Below are 9,793 nucleotides of genomic sequence, written 5' to 3'. Positions count from 1 at the left end.
CTCCGAGGCTTCGCAGCAGCAGGAGGCCTTTAGTTCCACTGTCAGTTCCCAGTTAGATTAAAAGGAAGTCAAACAAGCCACAATAAATTACAATATAATTAACGCTTGTCGAACAACCAGGGAATCGTAAGGTGGTAGAGTTCATGACATAACAGTCACATTGCTAGCGTAACATGGCAATTAAACAGACAATCAACAATGCCTATGTTAACATGTGCTTTAGCTAATTATGGTGGAGGAGAGGACACCTGATACTCAGGATTTAAACTAGTTGAAGACCTTTATATAAAGGTCATTTCTAAACAGGATTCAGTCCTTCAGTCCTGGAGTAACTTAAATTACATTTACAACAAGGCTATGTTTGGACTTTATAGTGAGAGTGTGAGAATACAGCCCTGGCCTGAGGGTGTTTAAACGATACACAGATCACAGACAATTGGTAGTTTGGAGGAAATGGAGATTTTAAAGAAAGACAAAACAATGGACGTACAAGAAATACATTCCTAAAAACGAAAAGGAAGTGTGTAAACGGCCCACTGACACTGATACATAGATTAGCCTAGAGGCTACAATGCGATTTTGATTTTGCCATAAAGGATTTTTATTGGCTGAAATACAATTGGAAGTCTGTTGACGCTGTCAGAAGTGTAAGTTAATGTTCAATTCAAGCTCTGCATTTAACCATTCATATGCCAGACTGTTGGTTTAGGGTTAATATATTTGAGGCTAATTAAAGTAGGCTGAGAAAAACTATTACAATAAAGATTTTTTACAACCAAGTAATATGATTGGACAACAGGCATTCCATGAGCGCTGATATAGAGTATAACAGTGCTGGGACTTTCAACTAGGTGCACCACTTTGCCTCAGGTGTTCTGGATACTGTTGATTAATATGACATATTTAACTTTACAAGAAGCTGTCTTTGTCTAAATTATAGCAAACTTCATACCATAGAGATGGACTAGTTTCTCAAATAAATTTTAAATTAAACTATGAATTGTAATGTGTCCACATATACAATATAGCAAAGCGTGCAGAAATTTTTTTTATGTGTAACTTGGCTTGAACAGTGCTGTTCTATGGTGTGTATCATTTACCTCGGAAGTTGGAACTGGGAATTCCGTCACACCCGAGTTGACCCCGTTCCAGTACAGTCTATGGTTCCAGTTCAACAAGTCAACTACAGAACAAATATGAGGTCCACAACATGTCCACAGATAGAAGTTGGACAGTACTGTGGGTACAGCTGATTTAATGAGACACAAATAAGACAGAAGTGATAATTAACAGTTAATTCTACAGCTTTCATTTGCTGTTGATGCATGGAGATTTCGGAAATCCGACCTCAGGGGGTGTTCCAGTTGAAATTTCCGAGTGGGAACTCGGAAATTCCGACTTCCGAGTACAAATGGAACGCACCACTAGTCACATCGTGGGACTAGCTGTTTTGGCAGAGCTAAACGAACGATAATGTAATAAAAAATGAAAGCTCTTGTTGCTAATTACTGACTAATACATGCTGCTTGTAGAACTGTTGTATAAAATAAATATAACACTTGAGGTTGTGCTGTTATACTGAATATCAGGCCTTGTGCCTCAGTGCCTGTAACCGAATCACATCCGTGCTGATATTCAGTACAACAGCACTCCCTCTTGTGTAATATTGCTTAAATGTCAGGTTGTATCACAGGAGATTAAGAAAACTAAAAATGTATGAAGAAATAATATTCTACATTCGGCCAATGCTATAAGACAAATAATCTCCTGAATCTCGTACTTCCGAGTTATGCTAAACAAACTCTTTAGGGTTTGCACAGGAGCAGGGGCAATGGGTGACAAAAGTCTAGTTGGCATTCCCATACCCATAAAAATACTCTCCGTGTGTTAATTGTTGTTTAAGTAAGATGCCTTGCTCATGGGCTAACAGAGAAGCCCACAAACCACAGACAAAGACTGCAGGCTAAACCCACACAAATATACCAGTTGTTCCAAATGACCATTCTTATAGGAATGCAGCTAGGTGGACAAAACCCTTTCTTTAGTTTACAAAAACCTGTTTTCTCATGCCCGCTGCACGTCACCATCATCATCATTGCATTTTTACACAGTGCCTACAAGTGCCAGGCAGATTCTGCGGCGGAGGTATTCTGCAATGTTGACGACAGAATAAAGGCAATTAAACACTGTTAGCACCATGCTTGGACAGCCAGGCAGCCATATGCCTCGCCAATTAACCTCCCATATATGGAGAGAGAAGGAGAAGAGAGGCAGAAACAAGATTCAGTGATTAGAATCGCACATATTTCCACTTTCTTACCTTCCCTTTCGTTGTGTTCAATCAGTTCTGCATTGTAGCAAGTGTACGAGTCCCCTATTTTGCATGTATTCTCCATTAGCACTCCAGTGGCAGTGACAGCTAATTTGCACTCAGATATTGTAATTTAGACATGAAGTACTTACTTACAGTCATACTTGCGCCCTTGGTTCCCCCTGGGACCTTCAGCTATTGACGTGTTTCCCCCAGTTTATCCACTCCTGGGCCAGTTTCTCCAGCGGGTTCCAGGTGTAGCCCGTCACCTTTACTTCAGCCTTCAACAAAGAATATAAGCACTGTGTTTTAATTTGTATAATGGCACAGGCTAAAAAAAGAACAGTCAGAATTTCTCAAGTTAATTAAAAGCATCAAGATGATACATGCAATGGAGATATTACACATTTGGGCTTCTTTTGCATCAAGGTGACTTTGCAACAAAACCTTTTGCAATATTAAAGTGAATTGGTGATATTATATAGAATCAATCTAGGATGATTGGCAGCAATGTTTTTACCCCTAAATTAGCTTTCACTTATATGTATCAGCTGATTATGGTCGTCTTATCTATATTCGCTGTGTATTTGTTTGATGTACTGTGTGTGAATCATGTAACACAATATTTTTGTTATGGACCACTTATGTATCTCAGAAATAAGCCTCAGCAAGATATTTTTATAAGTAGATTTGAGAGAAACTGGATTGGATCCAGAGTACGGAAATAGAGTAACAGAAAATTTGCTATCAGCAACTCATTTCTCAAATTTGACAGTAGACAGTGAGGCAAGGCAAAAAATACAGTCAATATAATACATTTTATTTGATAATCCATTGATGTAAAGCATGTCAGTTAAAGGCTGACGTATACACTCTGCTATAAATGGCAACATGGGATGTAAGTATGTTGTTGTGGACTTGACTGACACACCATACTGTGACGAATGTGTGCTAATGTGGTTGAAAATCGGCAAAGTGTTCCTTTAATGTTGTTGTAAGTAAGAAGAGACTCTCCAGCTTTCAAGATTAGCAGTCAGGCTAAGTATGGAAACCAGCTCTGTTTATCTTTTTTAACTAGTGGAACACTATTTGTGCTAATCAACATAAACGCATGCAAAATTGGAAAATGCCAGAGTACACACAACCACATCCACTATTGCATCTCCCTTCTGCTGTTTCATTTCCCACTCCAATACAAGATATTCCCTACCAAATGTAAGAATAAATCACAATTTGATAAGGATAATACGACAATTTCATTAATTTACTGACTAATTGTCATTTCCTTCTTTTTGCTTTGATCCAGTTTTGGGTTGTCCAGAAATGTTCCAGTCGCACTCGGGCCGAGACAACCAGTGGGTGATTAATCAGAGAACTGACGGGCAGAGTTTTTATGACTCGGCACCACATCCGCATAACTGGTCTAACTTCTGTTCCCACCGACCCAGCGACACCGGCCACCATTCCCACTCCCAGCGTCCCTATTATGGTGGAGGCTACACCAGAGCCAATATCCCTGTTTGGTACCAATCCCAAAAGACATGGAAGGTAGGTTGCACCTACAAAATGCTATGGTAACATACTGTATATGAATCAGCCATGTTTCAACAAGGCTAACCCTGAATTCATGTGGTTATATTCAAAGAAATGATTTGTTGTCTGGGAATATTCCCATGATGGCCCTCTAAAGTCAAAACAACAACCATAATCTTGGAACAGGACTTAGGACTGATGAAAATAATAGTGAGCTTGATGGTCAAAAAATGTCTCATATTGCATATCAGGTTTTTGCTCACATGGTTTTTGTAATATGGTATGGTATCTGCTGCCCACAAAGGGTCACTATAATTAGTTCTGAGCAAAACAGTTGAACACATCTAATTAAGTAGCTTGTTGTTTCCACATAACGTCTTCTGGTTGCATACAACTTCCCAACTCGGGAAAAAGGAGCATTTGAATAAGGCTGAAGGCCACTTGACTGGTTTATTGTGGCTGTAATTATACCCAGAGCAGCTCTGAGCTGAATGCTAACATTAGCATGCTAACATGCTCACAACAACAATGCTGAAATACGTATGTTTAGAATCCATGTTTACCATATTCGGCATTTTAGTTTGAGGTGTTAGCATGCTAATGTTTATCTATGTTTACCATATTCGTCATTTTAGTTTGAGGTGTTAGCATGCTAATGTTTTTCTGTTATGTTTGCCATATTCGTTATTTTAGTTTAAGGTGTTAGCATGCTAATGTTTATCCATTATGTTTTCCATATTCATCATTTTAGTTTGAGGTGTTAGCATGCCAGCACTTACTAATTACAACAAAACAGAAAGTACAGCAGAGGCTAATGAGAATGTCATGTATTTTAAAGGTAATTGGCCACAAACCAACCAAATCAAAATTAAAATGTTGGCGGGATGATAGATACATTTCATGCCAATCCATCCTATAGTTGTTGAGGTTTTCAGATGTTGACTAAAGCCTTGGACTGACTGACATTGCCATCCATATAGCCAGGTTGCTAGCATGGCTAAAATCGCATTGTCATGTTTAGCTAAACTATGCTAAAGGCATTTATTTAATTATGTTTCATTTATTCTTTGGCAGGACAAATATTCATAGGGCATTTTAGAAACAAATCATAATACATAACATAATATTAAACAGATTTGTCCTAAAAAGATTTAAAATATATTTAAATCCAATACCTAAAAAAAGTGTTCTCTAATGATTAATGATCAGTATGTATCCCTATATTGCAATTTAACAGATCTTTAAATATCTGCTATAAATCTGTGGCTTTGTTTTTAAAGTTACCTACTCTGCCTTTGATCCTCTAAATCTCTTTACATTACATTCTATTCTATTTATACGGCATCCAGACAAAGAGCAGTGATCACAATGCAAACACGGACCACCTCCAGTTTAATAGATCCACCATCACTGTGAGTTCTTCTTATCCAAACACCTTCTCTAATAGCCCATATATCACCACAGGCAGATAATTACTGAGCTGTCGGGTAAAATAATGTTGTCACATGTATAATTACAGACCTCCAATCAAATGCATCAGCTGTCATAAATATGAATCCAGACTCAGTCGTAAACACAGCGGGCCTCCTCTGGTGGACCACCTCCTGCCTGTTAATAACATCAAGGCCACGTTGTTGTCAGACAGGGGTTAATGAATCAGGGCTGTAACGGTTAAGACCATTTTTTAATAATAGCCTCTCAGTATATCTGCGGATAATACATGCTAGCTTAACCATATTACTGCTATTCAACACGTCAGGAAGCTTTTGAATGAACTCTGTGTTTTAGGGTCATTTCTTTGGAATTCTCTCTCGGGGGATTGTAGCACCATTGTCCAGCTCGCTAAAAAACCCCACACAATGTGCTGACAGATCACTGAGCCATAACTGGCTACTGCAATTACTGTATGCCCGTCCATAAATGCATAATGCGTGTATTCATGGGCTCTTGCATATACAGTACGTCCTTTTTTTTTTAAAGATTGCACAAAGATTGCAGCTCTCATTTGGGATTAAATAAGAAGAAATAGATTCCTGCTTTGCTTTGATGCAAATTTTGAATTTTGAATGTTACGTCGGGGCCTGTTTTGAAAGCAGCCAAATGACTCCCATATCGGCTGTAGTTGTCTCTTTCGGGAGGAAGGGAGATATGAATCAGACTATTAGAGCAAGAGGAACAGAAAACATCCCCACGTTGGATGGATGACTGATAGACTTCAAAGCATTGTTGCAGTATGCGTCTCAGTTCTGCAGGAGGCCTTTCATGTGCTAAAGCTGCTCTTGTGTGTTTGTGTGCATACATAAATGCGTGTGGGTGTTTGTGAGTCCATTAGTGCCTCAAGGAACATGCTGCCCCCTCAACCACTTGAAGGGAAGACGTGAGGGAGATGCAGGTGAAGAGTAGTTCCCCCCTGGGGATCAATAAAGGATTATCTTATCTTATCTTAGGAAGATTCTTTCCACCTGTGATGCTATACAGAAAAACAAGTCTTCTTAATTCTACCCAGGTTTTATCAGGATGAAATCTTCTTAAACTGGTCATTTTAAACACTTAAGACTGAGCTGATTTTCTATTTTCCGGTTAATGCTCTCATCTTATGTTAGCATTGCTCTGTATCTGTCCCTTTTACACAGCCTGTTCAAGACTGGACTGGAGCGCCTCGCTGTCTGTGTAAAAGCCACAGAGGCGGAATAGCCGGGCGAAGTTGTTCGGTTGCTGAACTGGCAGTGGCAAGGTGTTCCGTTATTTACACTGACGCTGTTAGGCCTCTATTACCAACTGTTGCCGGCTCAGAAGCGAAACAAACTTGCCTCACTATTACGCCTCGGTGCCACTTACATAGAAGACGAAACATAACAGAGGCGTAATAATCCCGCCTTGAACTGGCAGTGTAAAAGGGGCTTTAGAAAAAAAAAGAAGTCACTGTGGCAGCAAGGTGCGGATTGTCTGGGCCACAACGCAAACCTGAGCAGCAAGTGTGAATCATCATTGCAACACACGTTAACATATAAGAGCAGCCACACAGCCTGCCATGCAGTGTAGCTCACGGAACTTTCAAGTAATGTAGCTTAAATGAAAATACGTTAGCAAAAACTGAACTTTGAGTGATGTGTAAGCTAACAATACATATCACTGCCCCAAAAGGAACCCTTTTCATATGGTCATCATTTTCGGAGATTAACAACAATATAGTAGATCCTCTGTAGGTTCTTTGTGCTTAGTAGTCAAACAAAACTGTCAGTCCACTGTATCAGACTGCACAAAGAGTGTTGTGTAAAATCAGAGTAAGTTCCGAATGTAACTGTGGTGTGTTGTGAAACTGCTGTCACATAACATTGTGAGTAAGACTACAACTATAGGTCTGTTTGTCTAATATCCATGGCAGAGCCTGTGAGTCACGGTGGAAACTGACACATAACTTTGTGTGTTGCTGGGTGGTAAATGAAGCCATCCAAAGATTTACACAACTTCAGCTCGCCAGCTTTTACACACTGAGGCAATCAAAAACTACATTTTATCTGTGCAACCTCCCTTATTCTTAGAACCATTAAATACAAAAACCCATCCCATTGTAAATTCCAAAAGTGTGATCAAATGACTGATCAACATCGCAAAATAAGCTGTTATATGCTAGTGCATAGGTGGGAAGAGAAAAGAGGCAAAAAGTGGAAATCGTAAAGAAGAAATGCCAAGGGAGAGGGTAAAAGCAAAGACTTAGCCAAGACTGGTGTGAAGGAAGAGAGGATAAAAAATCAGAGGAATGCGTGAGACAGAGAGAGAACACATAAAAAAAATGTTGAGGGTGTCAGGCCAGCAGGGACACTAAAGCAAGCCAAAGCATGGGAGAGCAGCGGTGATCGGTCTGGACCACCCATCTGGACTGGCTGAGCGCCTGGGCTGGCTGGACCGCGGTTTGCCCGCTGGACTGGATGCACGGATGGATGAATGAATGGAGGGATAAAGACGGACAGAAGTCCCGTGTAATGATTCAGATGGATGGAGCAATGTGCTGGAAACATTAAATATGTCAATGCAAAACACACATGCCATCACCAGCAACTGCACGCAATTAAGGCTAATCCATATATGGTGTCTCAGTTCAGCAGAATTCAGCTGGATTTTAATGCCTTGTTCACATCCCCTGACATGATCATCTGGCGTGTCAACCACTTTTCAACTCAGTGACCCCAAAATGCAGGGTGGTCATCGCAGAGAGTCCCTTTTATAATATTTTACTACGAAACTAGTAAATAAATTCAATGATTCCTACTTCTGTAATGCTTGACAAGATATGCATTCGCTTCTATTCCAGTAAGGCTTTAATGCAATGGAAATGTTCACAACTCATTTAAGTCTGAGACATTTCTAGACCGCGCAGCAGTGTTTCAGCTAAGCTATGAGCCAGAAAGCTAACAGGATGCGCTTGTTATTGTGAACAACAAAAGTAACTGCTGAGTTTTTTTCTCTTCAGTAGTCATCAGAGTTTTCATACTCTCCGAGTTCTGGTCCGTCAGACGGCGCGAGCCCTCGCCCACAGGAAGCGTGTCCGATCCACAGCACAGCGGAGCGCTGGGCCAAGCAGCTGGATTCGCGAGAGAACTACATTATTGCGCGAGAATTGCGAAATCACCCGATAACATCAATGTTAAACAGAGCAACACACATACAACAGTTCAGTTTGCACCTCTGAGGTTAATTATCTACTCATTTGGATATCATTCCGTGATTTTTGTGCTTCTACCATGGCTGAGTACACTACTTAATTAAAAAAATATTTTTTCAAGATTTCAGTGTGTTGTTGTTTTGAAAAAAAACAAAAACGGGAGTCTGTACCAGTCTGTACATGGTGTTTTATGTGGAATCACGAGCATTGACTTGAATGGGCGCGACTGACTCCGGAGGTCGCTGCGCACACCAAACGCACCGGAGAGAGATCATGTGGAAATTGAGGGTCATTGTTGTAGTTAGATGTTAGCTTTTAAATGCTTGTAGCTGCTGCTATGATTTCATGTTTCGGCTTTACTTTACAGCTTTACTGGAACTGGACAGTTTAAATGGAACTTCTTCATAGGTATCCAACTGTCAGGAATTATCAGGACACCCAGCCGCCACTCAGAAGAGTATTCATCAAGACAATGACATAATGAATGATTGAAACATCCCCAATGAATGATGATTTTTAGTTTACAATGCGACTGTGAGCCTCTCATTTTTGAGCACAGTAGATATTGTAAGTGCGTCAGCAAGTGGGCACAGGGTGAGAAGTTTTTTGTATATTTGCAAATCAGATTTGTCTAAAAAAAGGTTAATTAAATAGCAGCTACCAGTTTTAGGAACATTTTATCCAGAGCAACTGCTGGTTTTGGAACCTTTTTATGCCTAATTAGCAGTCTAATTTACACAGTGTACTGTAAATGAGATTAGTTAATCAAATGAAGTCTCACGCTGAAATTGTGTTTTCTATTTGACCTGGGACAAAGTTCTTACTGTGTTTCTTCAGCTTACTCCTGTAAAGGCAGAACTATATACTGTAGGTAATGTACCAAATTTTTTTTTTTAGTTTTTGGCATTAACACATGTAAAGGAAACATTGATTCCTTTTTTTAAAATATCTTATTCTTGCTAAAAGTCCCACCACAGTGTTCTAACATCCATGTTTTGGTAAGCATTGACTTGCTAGCTAGAGCCAGAGACTATGTAAAAGAAGTGGACGTAGCCACTGTGATGTCACAAGGTGGCTACGCCCTGTTTTGAAGTTTCGATTTTGGCATTTTAGTCGACGCCGTCTTGGTTTTCAGGAAGCAGAAGTGACCGTATTTGGACGACGCTGCATGAGCACTGCAAGGTCTTTATCTTGGTTGAAGTTCCCCGTAGAAGCAACTTAATCAAAAGTAATAAAACCCTAAGGCATATCCTGCTTTATCATCTATTTCATAATAGGACCAGCAT

Source organism: Semicossyphus pulcher, unplaced genomic scaffold, assembly GCF_022749685.1.
Source record: "Semicossyphus pulcher isolate SPU_LCO1_2020_fin unplaced genomic scaffold, fSemPul1.0.p SCAF_20, whole genome shotgun sequence".
Lineage (NCBI taxonomy): Eukaryota > Metazoa > Chordata > Actinopteri > Labriformes > Labridae > Semicossyphus > Semicossyphus pulcher.
Note: the sequence above shows the minus strand (reverse complement) of the source record.